The 15,797-nt window shown below is 39.6% G+C and overlaps 1 pseudogene across 1 annotated transcript; it reads left to right on the forward strand.

Moving 5' to 3' along the window:
- The first annotated feature begins 7,802 nt into the window (after positions 1-7,802).
- LOC145800174 (pentatricopeptide repeat-containing protein At1g08070, chloroplastic pseudogene) lies at positions 7,803-13,865 on the forward strand (annotated as a pseudogene). The gene is made up of 2 exons (XR_014341425.1): positions 7,803-8,125; positions 12,637-13,865. The product of XR_014341425.1 is annotated as a pentatricopeptide repeat-containing protein At1g08070, chloroplastic pseudogene (transcript).
- Positions 13,866-15,797: the final 1,932 nt, after the last annotated feature.

Raw genomic sequence — 15,797 nt, forward strand, 5'->3', positions numbered from 1 at the left:
TCTTGTTTTGGCTCGGAGTACACTGTAAGTGTTTTTATGCTTTGGCATATTGCATGTATGTGAGTGTTAACATGAAAGCATGCTTGCTATGAGGCTAAATGCTTAGTTGATTTACTACCTGAATTCCTGTGGGTGAAGGTTGGGTTGTTTGAATTGGAATAATTCATTGAAATCCGTATTTTAGCCTACTTGCGAGTAGAAAACCTCAAATCATTTCCAAACAACGGATATGCGATGCTTTGTCCCAAATTAGGCGATCTAGTCTATATTTTTGTGTTGTGCGCATCACATAGTAAGATTAGCTAATTAACCGGAATAAGAACACGTGACGTTTTCAAAACTAGATATCATGGTTAGTAGAGGCCGATCTTTGATCGGGCGAGCGGGGGTGCTCATAGCTGACCTTCCCCAATCGTACCCAAGTTCCCGAGCCGAGGTAACTTGGTGATGACGGACACGTGGCCTTAGGCAAACGAGTCAGGGTTTCCTAAATTCCCTTATAAAAAATATTTAGGTGGCGACTCTGTATCTGGCAAAGCAGTCCATGTTTGGCACTTCTTTCTAAAAATCTATTTTTTCAAAACGATTTGCCGGATTTGGACTCTTTGGTGATTTATCAGTCTTGCGTTGCACTTTGCAAGATCAGATTAAGAACTGTGACAATTTGAGAGTCCGAACTGTAGTGAGCCCAAATGAACAAAACGGGATTTCCCTCCCGGGACGTTCGGGGACGTCTACACATACTCTTGAGCGTGCTCACAAGAAAGAAAAGTTGAAAAAAAAAGTAATAATAAAAAGAGGACTCATTGATTGAGGGGGAGCCTCCGCGTTTACTCAACAAATACCCCATGATTCCTAGTGGTTTGACTTTTCTCTATGATGTTTAGTTACTCTTGCCGGAGGTCCAGCCATCCGATCACTACGAGGAGTAACTCTAGCTCTGTGGCCTCTCAAGGATTGCACACACACACACATTCATTTTGTGAGCTCTCATGTTTGTGTTTGAGTTGTGCATTCTCATGTAGCTTATGATCATTGATTAAATTTTATCTGATTTGCTCATGATTATATGCTTCATATTGTTATAATTGCAAGTTTACGGGCTTCATGGTTTGTAGATTATTTCATCTTTGTATTACCTTCATGCTATTGTGCTCACTTACTTTTGTTTCAGGTTCCACTTCATAGTGTGAGTATTTTGTTTTTGCTCATAAAGTTTTTTTAGTTTTTTTTTTTTTCCTTCTTCGCTCGAGCGAGGGAGTGTACGCTCGAGCGTGCTTCTATAGATAGCTTAGATTCTAAGAGCGTGTTTTTTGGGCTCGTGCGACAAGATTTTGGCTCGAGCGACCCTGTGCACGTTAGTGTCTTAGCTCGAGCGACCATTGTCTCGCTCGAGCGACCTATTACGTTTTAAATTGTTCTTCTGTCTCTTCAGACTTCATTTTTCTTTTTCTTTTTTCCGATTGTTCTCTCTCTCTCTCTCTCTCTCTCTCTCTCCTAGGGCGATTACACTCCCATTGTTGCTTACTCCTTGGCTTTCACTCGATTTTTGGGAGGCATTTCTCATCAATCCGTCATGCATCTTCATCATTGGTAAGTCTTTCCCTTCTTTACTTATCCTCTCTTGTTTTGAGTTTTTACTCTGCTTCGTCTGTGGTTCTAAGGTTCTTCTTCTGTGACGGGTTTGGTACAATTATTTTTAATTGTTTTCCCTCTCTATTGCATCTTGGTTTAGTAATTTGGTACATTTTTTGTTAGGGTTTAAAGTTAGGGTTTAAATTAGGGCTTTAATTTCTGTCTATGATTGTCCTGTGTTTCATATACTAATTTATGTGGCCTAAGTGAATTGCACTGATGTTAATACCCTTCATCTTCTATTCTTTTCTTTCTCTTATTGCTGCATTTGTGTCTGTTGGAACTTAACCTAGCTCTATTCTTCATGTCATTGATATTATGCTATGGTTTTGTGTTTTTTTATTTTTCTAACCCTGTTGGACTAATGATGTTTGATGTGCACTTCTGGTTTTTCTTTGGGTTTCTAACGGGCCTTAGGTGTTATTTGGTTTGGTCTTGTGGTTGTCTTTTCTAATTTTTGGTCAGTCATGGCTGAGCCTTCGAAATGTCATAAATCCACTGTGTCTCGCCCAAATTACAACACTGAAAAATTTGAATCCAAGGAAAAATCCAATCTATTTTGAGATTTCTATGCCTTTAGGAAAGTTCACCTAGAACGGAATGTCCATCCTAGTGCTTTTGAGTTCATCCTCATCCGTTCGTTGTTTGATTCTTTAGAGGGTGATCAAGTTTTGCTTTTTTCTGGGCCTCAAAATCTCAATCTGGTCCGCGAATTTTATTGTAATATGCACTCTATCTGTAAGGAAATTGCTCTCTCTTTTTGCACCTGGGTTAGGAAGAAATCTTTGGTCATCACTGACAAAGTTTTTCGGTTGTTTCTTGGTTTTCGGAAGTCCGAAATTGTCATTTTCCTTTCATTACTCGCAGTGGTGTTGATTTTAATCGAGTTGCCACTGAACTTTGTGGTGCTCCCCGGACTTGGATTGCCAGGGTGCTTATTCAACAGAATGAGCTTCTTCCTCGTTTTCGGCTTCTTAACATCATTGTTTGTGCCAATATTCATGTGACTACTCATTCATTTCACATTACCTAAGATCAGGGGTCTGTGTTATATTGTATTGACCACCGTCTTCCCATTGACTTGCCGGAGATGGTAGTCCCCAAAATGATTACGGTTTTTGAGGGTCACAAATCCTTGGGTCTTCTTTATGGGTGTTTTCTCACTCGTTTTCTTACTTCTCTTGGTGTTCCCACATTTGATGATGACGAGTTTGCCTCTCCTATTAAACCCATCACCAAGTTGACGGTCTCACAGAGTCAAGCACATATCAGGGAGGGTATATCGGGAGTTAGGGTGTTTGGGGTGTCTGACACAGGTGATGATCCCCTTGCCGAGGAGGCGATGTTTGATGCAGCCACTACTGGTGCACCTGAGATGCCTGAGATTCGTCCTCGTTCATTTCGTGGTCAGGTGCAGCAGTTCGAGCAGTTGGTCACTCATTGCCTTGATCAGTTGGATGCTCGGCTCGATACACTTGATGGCCGCCTTGATCAACAAAGCATGATGCTTGCTTAGATTCTTTCTTTGCTTCAGATGTAGCAGCCACCTCCGCCAGACTCATAGTTTTGTTTGCTTTTGGACAGTGTTTGAACTGTGTTTTTTGGATAATTTTTTATTTTATTTGACCTATATATACTGTTTCTTTTGTCTCTCTCGGACAAAAAAGGGGAGTATTGGTTTGTTTTTTGGGGGTATATATGGTTAAGATATATGGTATATATTGTTGTTGAATTTGTATACTCATTGTGGATTTTGCAAGCAGACTAGGCATACTACTGGACATACTCCTTTTGTTTGCATGATGATATAGTTTTGATGTGTTATGTCTTAATCTGGTTTTTGATTCTGGACAACTACTATCTCACTGTTTTTCCCTGGTGTTGGTTTTCTATTTTTGCAGATATTTGGTCAAGGTTGTTTCGTTCGTTGAGTTGGTTGTTTTGTGTTGGTAGGTTGTTTTTGTTTGTGCTTGTGTTTTCTAGGAAACTGTTAGAAAGTTTTGTCCGGGAATTGACAAAGGGGGAGATTGTTAGGTCACTTAGTCTTGTCAATCCCACAAACAAACTTGTTTAATCGAGTTGTAATGTTTCTAGTTGTTTTGTCTTGCTCGTTCGAGCGAAGGAGTCTTGCTCTCAGAAGCTGCTTCTGTCTGTCAAAAACCTGAGAAGGACAACTGTACACTCGAGTGCAGGTAGCGTGGCTCAAGCGAAGCCACTTAAGGAAAACATGCGTATTTGGTTCCTCGCTCGAGCGAGAGGGTCTTTACTCGAGCGAGCTTCGCTGCCCTTGTTTTCTATAAGTATTTGTGTAAGTCCAAATCTAGGGTTACGTTTTTGAGATCTTCTTTAAGGTGTTTAGGGTTTTCTTTTGGGGTTGTCTACTAGTTTTTCTTGATGTCTTGATTGAGTATTAAACTCATGTTTTGATAAGCACACATCAAGGAGGTTGATTGTTCATATTCAAGAGTGTTCTTCTTCGGTGGAATCCGAAGATTCAAGCGTGGAGTGTCGAAGGAGTTTGATACTATACGTAGTCGTTAATGCGACAATAGATGTTGTGGATTCAACATCAATCTAATCAATTCCAAGACGAAGGTTGCGGTAAAAGATATACAGAAGATTTGAAGACAAATTAGAAGCGTTTGGGTAATTTGTTCGGTATCTTTGTAATCTTTCTTTCTTCAGTAGTGGATTGATTTGTGACGTTTCGCCTGTGGTTTTTTTATCACAATTGGAGGTGCTCTAATTGTGATTTTTTCTATGTAAAAATCGTTTGTGTCTATTTATTGTTTCGAAAACAATAATCTAAATCATGTTCGTACGTGCTTGATGATTTAGATTGTTAGTTTTAATTGTTTAGGAATTTGTACAATTAATTCTTGATCTAATCATGAATCACCTAGGTTTTTCACACAAGAACTCCATTCTTCCAAACCACTACACTTTCCCTTTCGCTCTCAAGGCCTTCTCTGACCTCCGCGACCTCAAACAAGGGCAGTGCGTCCATGCCTAGATCATAAAAATGGGTCATTTAGTTGATATTTATGTTCAAAACTCTTTATTGAATGTGTACATGTCACACCCCCAAACTCGCCCCTAAAAGTTTGGGCATGACCACCTCAGAAACGGACACAAAAACCTGATGAATATAACCTATGGGGCCTGAACGGAAGCATTTAATAGCATATAATAACGTAAAATAATATCCATTGAGCTACCACTACTATGCCAGGATCACAAACAGAACATAATGTAGATAAATATACAGTGACGTGCATTTGAAGATAGCCATGTACATATACACATACAGACCCAGCCCTCAAGGTCGGGCTTATAACGAAAACATGAGAAACTAAACGGATTACATACACATCAATCTTAACAGACTTCTAGGGTACAACTTAAAAACTTAGCAAAACTCCATAACTTGAACGGTCAACATCTAAGAGTTTAGATACTCAGGGATTGACAACTGGGTAACGGAAGCCACAGGTTAAGGTTGACCTCCAGGTTGAGTGCCTATAAAAACAGACATAAAATAAAGTGAGCCAAGCTCAGTGAATAATAGCACATAACAATTCAATGTTCAACATGAATTATAATACATATCCGAGCATTTATCAATAAAGAGAACATATGGTTAATTTGTTTCTGTATGCATAGCAAAGTATCTTCTTCAGAAAACTTGTCACATCTTGAACATTCGGAGTTTCGTAGCGTATCTAGGCATTTTGGGAAAATTATCCAGAAAACGTATCATAACATAAACATGTCGGAAGTTCATAGCATTTTTATCATTTCATAAAATACTTATCATGTTAAACATTCCGTAACCCAAAATATGGATTTTATTAAACATTGTATAGCATAGTCATTTTCAAGATCATTTATACAAAAGTATCTTTTACAGAATGGCCTTGGGCCCCATCTTAAATAGAGTGGCTTTCAGCCCTTAACAGAATGGCATGAAATCCTTAACAGAATGGCATGAAATCCTTAACAAAATGGCATGAAACCCTTATCAGAATGGCATAAGCCCTTGTAATGGCATAAAACCCTTGTATTGGCATAAAGCCCTTGTATTGGCATAAGGCCCTTGTAATGGCATAAAGCCCTTGTATTGGCATAAGGCCCTTGTAATGGCATAAAGCCCTTGTATTGGCATACAGCCCTTGTAATGGCATAAAGCCCTTGAAATGCGTGTATGAACTCAAGAGATGGCTCGTACGGATTCTAGAGGTGACTCGCATTGCAGCACCTAGTTCTGTACAGCACTTTGTTTCATACTAACAGGTCATACAAAATGGCCATAGGCCTCACAACTTTCACATTGGCTTTACGCCCAGTTCACATATGTATGGACTCAAGAGGTGGCTCGTACGGATTCTAGAGGTAACTCGCATCGCAGTACTTAGTTCCGTACAACACTTTGCTCCATACCAGAATTTCATAGGTCTTATAGACCGAATCATCATATCATGTCATAGCATAGCATAACCGAAACAGTAATAGAAGTAATTTCAGTTTCCTTAGAATTCCATTATGCAATAATGCACATAAGTTTCCCATGGCTTGGTTGCAAATTAATACAGGTGTCTCGTGTACAACTGAATAATAATAATAATAACAATTATTAACTGAGCCCACATATATCATTACCATATACTTAATAAGGGCAGAATAACCCACATTCTAACATGAGTCACATAATAATGTTAAACATTTGCATGCATGTCATAGGTTCTTAACGACCTTGGGTCCACATGTAACATAATCAAATAATCTCCGTTTCATACAGATACTTGGTTTAAAGATAACCATAATTCCATTTATTCATTAAGAAACGACGTAGTTTGCTTATAGATCATAGAGAATTATTACTCGTTATTGATAGAACAGAGTCATTTCAAAGACATACCGATGTATGCCAATTTTTCAATGTTCACCTTGACTTTCAATCATAATAAATGTTCATGTAACACTTACAAGAAACAGAGCGTTAGTGATAATAATTATCAATGGTAAACAAAATGTACATCTTCGTACTATTACTCACAGTGCTACAATGGAGTGCTTGCCCCTCCTGGAGTGTGCCCTGTACACACACATAACTTAGTCATTAGTTCTTTTGCTTTCTTAATTCCTTTCCTACTTCAGTTTATTTCGAATGAATTTACAGGCATCTTAGGGACATCAAACACCTATTTCAAAAATACTAGAGGGTTAAGCACGCAAAACGAGGCGAACAAACTTTTACAGCTTGGGCCGCACGTGCGGCAGTGCTTCCCGCACGTGCGGCAGTGAACCCCGCACGTGCGGCGATCTGGGCAGAAAACAGTTCGAAGCTTCAGCAAAGCTCAGTTTTTGGAGAGTATTCTTGAAGCTCAAAATAGATCTTTTAATTGTTAAAACATAGGTCAACCATCATGTAAATAGGAGCTATAACATAAATCAATCTTCATATAATTTGGACCTTTGATCTTAGCTCCCAAACACAACTTAACTTCATAACATTCCCATCTTCACATACATAGACATATATCAACACATGATCATTTAGCTACATGAGCTCAAGAAACATGATTCTCATTAATCATTCACCACATACTTGTTCCACAACATAAACCCTAACTTGTATAACATAAAGAACTTTCTACTTAATTATCAAAGAGAGGAACCAATTAGAATGAATTACACATACCTTACATTAAAATCTTTATAACCCCTCTAATTCTTCAATCTTCTTCCTTGATGAACTCCCTCACAAACCCTCCTCCTCTCTAATTCTCTCTCTCAGAGGAAATATTGATATAAGGGTCCCAAGTCAAAGAGCTAGCATATACACACATATATATTTTATAAAAGAAAAAGTTGAATAGGACGAAAATCAATCGTTTAAGCATCCCAAATTGAAATTTCACAGAAGCATTTAATATTACTTAAAAAATATGCTGATCACATATATAAAATCAATTTCAGATAATTAAGCCCCTAAGGCTTCCAATTTTTGCTTCAAGCATTCTACATGTAACAGATACTTTTCGTGTTCAACAGATAGACATCCTTAAACATGGGTTTCACTTACTTAACCGTAATTCCACATGGAATTTCACAATGAGCATATAAATATACAAAATAAGGGAACTGAAAGTATACCAGAATCATAGATGAGGGTCGGGTTATTACAGTACACGTTGGGTGGGAATATGGACTTGTGCCGGAAAGCGTTTGATGAAATGCCTCAGAGAGATGCGGTCTCATGGACTATTATAATTACTGGGTATCGAGAAGCTGGGAAGTTTGATGATGTCGTGGTTGCTTTTGAGAAGATGGAATATGCTGGTGTGGTGCCGAATCAAGTGACTATGGCGATTGCTTTGTCTGCGTGCTCGAGTTTTGGGGCCATTGACATGGGTATTTGGATACATGGTTTTATAGAGAGGAGGGGCTGGGTACTGGATGTGATTTTGGGAACTTCTTTGATTGATATGTATGAAAAATGTGTGAGAATTGAAGAGGGTTTGTGTAGACGTCCCCGAACGTCCCGGGAGGAGATCCCCCGTACTGTTCATTTTGGGCTCACTACAGTTCAGGACTCAATGTCACGGTCCTGTATCTAATCTCGCAGAGTACAATGCAAGACCGATGAATCATCAAAGAGTCCAAATCTGGCAAATCGTTTTTGAAAACAAATTTTTTTGAAAGAAGTGCCAAACATGGACTGCTTTGCCAGATACAGAGTCGCCACCTAAATATTTATTTTTGGGGGAATTTAGGAAACCCTGACTCGTTGTCTAAGGCCACGTGTCCGTCATCACCAAAGTTGCCTCGGCTCGGGAACTTGGGTACGATTGGAGAAGGTCAGATATGAGCACCCCCACTCGCTCGATCAAAGATCGGCCTCTACTAACCATGATATCGAGTTTTGAAAACGTTATGTGTTCTTATTCCGGTTTATTAGCCTAGAATTACTATGTGATGCGCATAGCATACAAGTATAGACTGGATCGCCTGAATTGGAATAAAACATTTCATGTTTGTTTTGAAAATGGTTTGCCACTCGCAAGTAGGCTAAAATGCAGGCTTTGCCACCCTTGAGTGGGCTTAGAAAAGATGGTTTTGCCACTATCTAGTGGGCTTAAAACTCATAGTTAATGCATTGTTCCAATTTAGATAATCCAACCTTCACCCACAGGCACTTAGGCAGATATATCACATAAGCACATAGCCTCATGGTAAGCATGCTATCATGGCAGTTACTCACACACATGCAAGGATGCTAAAGCATAAACACTTACCGAGTACTCCGAGCCAAAATAGAAATTAGTTAGTAATCGATGCATGATCCTAGTTCATGTTAAGATGGCTAATGCAACACATGCAAAATGCGACTAGAAATAGGCTCGGCTATCCTAAGAATGGCATATGAGATGCTACAACTAACACGCATTCAAGTTGGAATTGAAATACAATGCAGTTAGTATGATGCGCCAAGCCCGGTGCATGCAATACAGATGAATGATGCAAACATGCGAGCATAAGTATGCTAATTGAAACATCCCCTAATCTAACCATCATAAGCTGGTAAATAAAAGGGAGAAAGATGTGGGGTTGGAAGACATGCATCACACACACGCACGCTTATTACAAATTCACCCTCGCTCGGAAGGACCAAAAGAATAATACAATTTAATTAACCTACAAGCTAATTAAATAATTTATAGACCACCTAATTAATTAACAAATCAATTAAGCTAAGGAAAGCGGTAAAAGGCCTCGGGAAGAGGGATGCACGCATGCTCGGATTGACTTCGCCCGGAAATCCAATGCCATGCACAAGCTGCCTCTGTTTACCCTGCTCTGCTCCTCTGAGGACTACACAAGTGCCAAGGTACACCTTATGAACACTGGGGAATGCCACCGGCCATGAGGAATGGTCACCGGCCAAAGGGAAGTGGTCATCGACCATCTATGGAGATATCGGCCATCCATCATCTGTCGATCGGCACTTGATGTAGTCGACTGGCCAAAGATTCCTGCAGAAACCTGTTTTGACAGCAACAGAGGACAGACAAGGCATGGCAATGCATTTCAAAGCAAATGTTTGCACAAACACCCTCCTTATCATGTTCATGACTCAAAGGATAATGTTCCTTGGTTCTCGGACCACCAATCGCGCATTTCAATGCGTGATGGCCCAAGAAACCAAGTGTGCCACTCAATATAAAATGGAATGCATACAAACAAACAAGAGGCCCAACCTCAATCATGGTTAATCAAGAGGCAAGGCATGCATGCCAAGTGAAACCTAAGCATGTGAGCTAAGTATGCAACATGAGCATGGAGGCAAGTATGCAAGCATGCAATATGTACTAGGCACACAACCTAAGCAAACAAGCATGCAAGGCATGGAACAACTATGCTAATGACAAGCATGCAACAACACATGAGGCAAACATGTAGCAACATGTTAAGTAACCTAAAGCCACAAGAGTGCATGCCAAATGCACTATGATAACAAGATGTTTATGGGCCAAGTATGTGACAACATGCAAGGCTAATGTACACACAAACATTCATGCACACATGGTCCAATACTTGAGCATAAAAAGGTAGCTTTTAAGCACACTTAACATGGACAAATAGCATACACGATAAGCTTTGAAAACATGTCGAAGATGATGCCAAATCAACCTACCAATGCAAACAAGGCATGCAACCAAGCCCAAGGACTTAAACTATGGTCAAGTGACACATGAAGCAAATGACCAAAGTGGACCAAAACAGTCCCAAATCATGCCAAAGTGAGCCCTAAAAACCACTTAGATGGCATCTAAATGACCTAATCTTAGAGGCATGCACAATGGTACAACCAAGGAGCATAAGACATAAGCCTTTTAAAGCATTAAAGGAGCATCAAATGCAAGCATACAAGCATGTTATAAGGACTGAAATGACATAACTAATGGTGCCAAACCATTGAAATGATGCAAATAGAGCATGCTAGAAGGTCCAACACTCAAAGCCTACAAGCTAGGTTGCATGGTAGCTATACAAAGCAAGCCATGGATGGCCCAAACAACCAAAAACAGACATCAAACGCACTCAAACATGCATAAAAGCTTCACAAAGCTAAGCCAAAATCATGTTAGAAACAAGACTCAAAGCACAAAGCATGTTAAGGCAATTTCATGGCATTACAAGACAAGTACGCAAGGCATGCATGGTGTGTCTAAACCAAGTAGAAAAAATGCTATATCATACCAAAATAAGCACAAATAACACTTAAGACATGGCCAACATGAACTTAAAAATGGTGCTCACACATGAGGCTAAAATGACACTTTTTGAAGACAACAAGGAGAAGGGACGGCCCTCTCCTTCTTAGGACCTTAAGACACCATTCTTACCACTGAAATCCCTCAAGATTTCAGTGGTGAGGAGGCCCAAATAAGGTGGTCCCGAAGCTCACCAAAAATAGCACAAAATGGGGCCAAACAAGGCCTAAGAGGGGGTAAACAACCCCAAACACAAAAGTGATCTTAAACAAACTTAAAAAGGAGCTCAAAAGAAGACTTTTTTCAGTTTATGAAAAAGATTGAAAATGCTTCTAAGTATGGCTAAAAGATGAAGCAAAATAAAGACCAAAAGAGGGTAAAGTGTGTTACCCTTGTAGCCAAAAGGGGACAGCAGCTTCTTGGTCCAGAAAACCAGTCCCTTAGCCTCTAAAAATGGCCTCCAAGATACTTAGAGTGATGGTGGAGGTGTTAGGATAGGAGGTGGTGTGTAATGGAGCCAAGAACTAAGCACTTTGAAGCGAAAATGTAGAGATATAGGGAGAGATGTGTGTTTTTTGCCTTAGACAAATTTCTTGGAACCCTTACAATGGAAGAGGAGCTCTTCTATTTATAGAGCAAGGCAAAAGGCCTAAGCTTCTTAGAGAAGCTAAGGCAAAAGGGTCAAAGGGGGCAAGCTTCTAAGGGAAGCTAAGCAAAGGGGTCAAGCTTCTCTTAGAAGCTTGTAGCAAAAGGGCCAAGCTTCTTGGAGAAGCTAGGCGAAGGGGTCAAGCTTCTCTTAGAAGCTTGTAGCAAAAGGGCCAAGCTTCTTGGAGAAACTAGGCAAAGGGGTCAAGCTTCTTGGAGAAGCTAGACAGGGGTTCAAGCTTCTTTTAGAAGCTTGGAGCAAAGGGTTCAAGTTTCTTGGAGAAGCTAGAACAAAGGTTCAAGAGGTTCAAGCCTCCTCAAGAAGCTAGAACCAAGGGTTCAAAAGGTTCAAGCCTCCTCAGGAAGCTAGAACCAAGGGTTCAAGCCTTCTCAAGAAGCTAAAACCAAGAGTTCAAAAGGTTCAAGCTTCCTCAATAAGCTAGAACCAAGGGTCCAAAAGGTTCAAGCTTCCTCAAGAAGCTAGAACTAAGGGTTCAAAAGGTTTCAAGCCTTCTCAAGAAGCTAAAACCAAGAGTTCAAAAGGTTCAAGCTTCCTCAATAAGCTAGAACCAATAGTTCAAAAGGTTCAAGCTTCCTCAAGAAGCTAGAACCACGGGTTCAAAGGGTTCAAGCTTCCTCAAGAAGCTAGAACTAAGGGTTCAAAAGGTTCAAGCTTCCTCAAGAAGCTAAAACCAAGGGTTCAAAAGGTTCAAATCCCCTCAAGAAAAGGTCTCGGCCAGAAAAAGTGGCCGATCGACCAAAACAAATGGCCGGCCGACCAAAAACAGTGCCAGTCGGCCATCACTAATGGCCGATGGCAATAAAACAGGGCCGGTGGCATCAAGCCATGGCCGGTGAGGTGTGGGGATGGCCAACAAGCTATTTTCCACCCTCAGAAGCAAAACAACAAGTGTTTGGTGCAAAACCAAACACAAAACAAACAAGTCGAGAGGTCTTGAGGCAAGACGCGCGGTCGAAACCTCCAAGGACTCAAGACGAACACGAACATGGATAATCATCGAGTGTTCAAATGATGACATCCAAGTCTTGAGGACGGTCAAAAATGGGGTGTCTACAGTTTGGCTGTTTTCCAAAGCATGAAAGAAAAGAATGTCTTTACATGGAATGCCCTTATTAGCAAAGAGTGGGCAGGAGGCGGTTTGGTGGTTTTCTCGAATGGTGCAAGAACGGGTTAAGTGTGTGCTTGTAGTCATTCTGGATTGGTACAAATGGGACAACAAATCTTTAGTACAATACGTGATGGAATTTTTGGATTTTCACCAGCAATCAAGCATTATGCTTGTTTGGTTGATCTATTTGCGTGGTCTGGATATCTCGAAGAAGCTTTCAAGATCATAAAAGAAATGCCCTTTGAGCCAACTAAACCAGTCTGGAGAGCTTTTTTAGCTGGTTGTAGAGCTCATGGAAACCTAGAATTGAGTGAGTTAGCAGCTTGGAAACTCATAAAGTTGCAGCCAGAGAACAGTGGTTATTATGTTATGCTGTCTAGTCTTTATGCATTGATGGGAAGATGGAGTGATGTGGAAAAGGTTAGGATGCTGATAAAAGAGAGGGGACTTAAGATGAACCTGGGTTCTAGCTCAATAGAGCTTCAACCTTAGGATCACATTCATGAGTTGCTAGCACAATAAGTTTGTAGCATTCACATATAGAGAGAGAATTGGCATGTATGCAATCCAGCTGTTTGAATTCTTTCTTTGGATATAATAAACTTAGCAGTAGCAATTAGAGTTCATTTGGCTTCTAAATGAACTCTCATGTCGACATGTTGTTTGTCAACTGATTTGCACAAACATTACATCGACTCGAGGGCTAATGTTAACGTCCTGATTGAAAATGTGGTTTGTTGCTGTCTGAAGGAAATGAACTATAAATTAAGGGGATTGGATGCTGCAGATTTTGTTGGGATGTTTATTTGACTTGTAAATCAAGGACATTGGACTCTTCTGATTATGGGGTTCTCTCATTCATCAACTGTAAGCACCCATTAACTTTTTCTTCTCTTTCATTCTCTTTATAGTTAGATGAGGAATTAAGGAATGACAAATAACTAGGGTTGATAAACACAAGTCCTTGCTCATTTAGGATTGTAATGTGGGAGTATTTCCTTTCATCAGATCCTTCCTAGGAGATAATCAGGTCCACAGTCACAAAGTCAAGTTGCATTTATCAACCAGACATAGAATGAATGTGTGGAATTTGTAATCATGCTTCAATTTTGTACAGAAAGAACAGGTTATAGAATTCCATTGTATGCAACTGTTTGTTGATTTCAAGATTTCCCTTCGAAGCTTTTTCGTTTTAATTTGGTTTAGCTTCTATTCTTTGGTGACGAAGTATGATTTCTGTGACTTGAGAAACTGATATTTGTAAATTTGTTGATTGAACCCTTTGTCCCTGCCAATTTGCTTGTTATGCTGTTAGATAATTTAGAAGACATCAGTACCTCTGTTCTAGTGATTGCATGTCAAAGAATTTTTATTTTATTATTTTTTTTAAAAAAAAAATTACCTTCCAGAACTGCTTCTCTTCACCAATTTTTAAAATTCTGAACTCTTGTGGGCTGTGCTCAATTAGTGGTTCAAAATGGGAAAAAAGGAATGCATACAATCAAAATATTCCACAAAGATAGGAAATTTTACTTCTTGATGGTCCTTGAGATACCAAATTATTTCATATTGACTTGGAAAGCTTACTGCTTTCTCAACCCATCGAAGGGATGAAAGACAAGAAGACTAGAAACGAACAAAGGCAGACAGGAAATTGCAAGACGGGGTTGAGAGAACATTGCATGCTACATTGAGTACGAAGATTAACTTTAAGCATAATTGTTGGTTCGCATTGCCATGACCTTCAACCAGGTCGGCCTTGCCAGGATATCAGCGCACCAAGCGCTCACGTGGGGGTGGGAATCAAAGAGCTTCTTTGCCTGAGTACTCATTAGGATTTGAGTGTCAGGCAGGTGATACATGTTGGCCAATGTGAAGCATTCTCCGCCCAAGTACTTTGATTGAGCCAACTGAGCCTCATACACTTCCAAAACCTTAGCCAGCTTCGCCTTGTTCTCGCCACTACCGAAGCATCCATTGTTATGCCAAACAGAGGTTTAATAGCTAGCTCCCAACTCAGCTTCAAAGCCACAGGATCAAACTGGTGAGCCTCCACCCCCATCCACACGGATAGGATTGCCATCTTCTTCGGGTACTGGCAAATCAGTTGGTTCCCCTTGTCCACATAAGTGTGCGCGATGTATTGATTAATTGCCCTTGACTCTGCAATACAACAGGCCAAGGAACAATAAAATAGCTATTGTATGAACTCTATATCAATAATTTGTGCATAGTTGATAGGCAATAATTCATTTATATAAAAGAGTTTCAAATCTCCATCTTCAAAGGCTGGTACTTGACCAAATGGCTACATCAATAGGACAAACAATTGTTAGACTACAGCTACTCTGTCCATGGTAAGAGTTGCAGGTTAAGTGCTTTCATAGCTACAGAAACAAGGCAGATCCTTTTTTATGACGATCATATTAGCTAAGGCAATTTTGGCCCTTGAAATGTTAACTTTTATTATTATTATTATTTATTTATTGTAAAAAAAGAAAAGAAAAGAAAAGAGAGAAGAGATTAGTTATTTAATCCGCTAAACTAGCTCAGATGTGTAAAATTCTAAAACCTCACTAATAGATCTAAAGTCGTGCTTGATAGCTGGATTAAGTTGGCTAAGATTATGAATATGTTGAAATTACACAAATCATGCCATGTCATTGTGAGTCGAATTGAGAAAACTTTTTTAATTTCCTATCAAAAATAAAAACGAGTTCTTGGAATTTGAAATCATATTTCAATTATCCACAGGAAGAACAATCTACAAAATTCCTTTTATGTAACTGTTTGCTGATTTCAAGGCCTAGCTTTGAATCTTTTTCATTTTGGTTTGGTTTGGGAAGTTCCATTCTTTCGTGATGAAATGTGATTTCTCTAACTTGCTAAACCAATATTGGTGTATCAGTACCTCTGTTCTAGCAATTGCTACTCAAAACATTTATTAAAAAAAACCCTTCAAGAATTGTTTTTCTCACCAATTTGTCGAATTCTCAACTTTTGTGGGCTGAGCTGAGTTAGTGGTTTAAAATGAAGAAAAAGAAGAAGAAGAAGAAGAAGAAGAAGAAGAAGAAGAAGAAGAAGAAGAAGAAGAAGGAAGGAATTCATT

This window comes from Camellia sinensis, chromosome 10, assembly GCF_055761805.1.
Source record: "Camellia sinensis isolate YWXY chromosome 10, ASM5576180v1, whole genome shotgun sequence".
Lineage (NCBI taxonomy): Eukaryota > Viridiplantae > Streptophyta > Magnoliopsida > Ericales > Theaceae > Camellia > Camellia sinensis.